This window comes from Podarcis bocagei (genome assembly GCF_964188305.1).
Source record: "Podarcis bocagei genome assembly, chromosome: 12".
In the NCBI taxonomy this organism is placed as follows: domain Eukaryota; kingdom Metazoa; phylum Chordata; class Lepidosauria; order Squamata; family Lacertidae; genus Podarcis; species Podarcis bocagei.
In genome coordinates this window covers 58,756,905-58,759,336 of record NC_138137.1, presented here as the reverse complement: position 1 = coordinate 58,759,336, position 2,432 = coordinate 58,756,905, and positions in this window count along the sequence as shown.

Here is a 2,432-nt window from a genome sequence, read left to right as displayed (position 1 = left end):
GAGGCAGGGGGAGGGGTCTGGAAAAGGGGGTCTCTGGGCGCCCCTCTGCAGGCGCTAGAGGGGTGAAGGGGTCTCCAAGGGGTTACCAAAGGACTCAGGTCCCCCCCCCCGCCCAGGTTCTGCAAAGTGGGGGGTGGGAATGCTGGGAATGACTCTTGGAGGTTCCCCCCCTGCAGAAGTGGTACGAGCCGGACTTCCTCTTTCCCGGGGAGAAGAAGGAAAATGGAAACTTTCTGTGCGCAAAGGGGAAAGTGTTTTGCAAAAGCGCGCAGGGCGCTTTTGGCTCGCAGGGCGTTTCGGGTGTTGGGGGGTGGAAGAGGGGAAGGTTGCGTGCAAAATGCATGCATAAATATAAATACATAATAAATACACAAGAGGTAGCCGTTTTCATATATATAGCTGACTGTGCCCCAAATACCCCAGTAATAAGATCATTAAGTTTGCAGATGATACAACGGTGGTTGGTTTAATCATGGCTGGAGAGGGGGAGGCGGCCTATAGGAAGGAAGTTGAGCAGTTGGGGGAGTGGTGCAGGGAAAACAACTTACTCCTTAACATAAAGAAAACAAAAGAGATTATTGTGGACTTTAGGAAATGTAAATTGAATATTCAGCCACTTATTATTGAGGGGAAGTGCGTGGAACAGGTCACGGTGTTTTGATTTCTAGGAATGGAGTTGAGAGAGGACCTAACCTGGGGAGTAAACAGCAAGGACCTGACGAAGAGAGCACAGCAGAGGTTATATTTTCTGAGAATCCTCCGGAAAAACAATCTCTCAAAGGACCTGCTGATGGCATTTTACCATTGTACTGTTGAGAGTGTATTAACTTATGGTCTCAGTTACAGATAGGTAGCCGTGTTGGTCTGCCATAGTCAAAATAAAAAAATTCCTTCCAGTAGCACCTTAAAGACCAACTAAGTTAGTTCTTGGTATGAGCTTCCGTATGCATGCACACTTCTTAGGTGTGCATGCACACGAAAGCTCATACCAAGAACTAACTTAGTTGGTCTTTAAGGTGCTACTGGAAGGAATTTTTTTATTTTAACTTATGGTCTGTGTGTGTGGTTTGGGAGCTGCACGGCCAGGGGAAAAACAATGCTATCCAGGGTTGTAAAGACTGCGGAGAGAATAATTTGGTGCACTCTTCCCACCTTAAATCAAATCTATGCTTCCAGGTGCCATAAGAAAGCTGCAGAGATAGCGCAGGATAGGGCGCACCCCGGAAATGATCTCTTTCAGCTTCTGCCTTCTAGAAGAAGGTACAGGGTTATAAAGACTAGGACCAGCCGTCTGAGAAACAGTTTCTAAGCAAATGCAATTCTGGTTCTAAACGCAGCATAAGGGGTCTCTATAGTATAGTGTATTTTAAAAATGCAGAAGACCCAGTGGATCAGTTCATTCGCTAGTCAGTTCATGCATAAGTTCATGCTTTACCAGTTGCACTGGCTCCCGGTGGAGTATCAGGTCAGGTTCAAGGTGCTGGTTTTGACCTTTAACGCTCTTTGTGGCTTAAGGCCCTTGTATTTACAGGACCGCCTCTCCTGGTCTGCCCCGCAGAGGACCTTAAGGTCCATGAATAACCCTAGTTTAGAGGTCCCAGGCCCTAAGGAAGTCAGACTATCCTCCGCCAGGGCCTTCTCAGTGATGGCTCCGACCTGGTGGAATGCTCTGTCACATGAGACCAGGGCCCTTCAGGATTTAACTTCCTTCCGCAGGGCCTGTAAGACAGAGCTATTCCGCCTGGCTTTTAATTTGAACTTAGCCTGATCTTTTATTCCCATTCCTTCCCTCCCCTTCCCCTTTTTATGAAGATTACCCGCTCTGGGATCACATAGCTAATTCTTCCCTGGTCTCCTCACTGGCCCAAATAGGACTGATTTAGCCAGCTAGCCCTGGGGATCATGTTTATTGGATGGATTTACCCCCTAAATTGATTTTTGAATTCTAAATTTATTGTTATTCACGTTATACTGTATTTTATGCTGGTTTTTGTTGTATCAAGTGTTTTGAATTTGTTGTTAGCCGCCCTGAGCCCAGTTTTCTGAACCAGGAAGGGCGGGGTATAAATAAAAATTTATTATTATATTATTATATTGTGTGGCACCTGGGGAAATTAGTAAATTTCTGGGTTGGGTCCTGATTTTGTTTCCGTAATTGGCTCACTAACCAACCTGCCTGCACTACAACAGGAGTTGCTTAGTAACAGAGAAGCGTTGCTTGATTGCGTTACAGAGTTTATGATACAGTTAGCAACAAGGCGACAATAAAACAATCTTAAAAGCGGCTGCACGCCTTTTTCTCCTGGAGAGCTGTGTGTACCGAACCCACAACCTTCAAAACGACAAATTATATTTGACAGGTTTAAGCTAAGCAAACCACCCCTCTGCTTTGCAAACGGATTGGACTGTCTTTCGTAAAAGGAGGGAGTGTT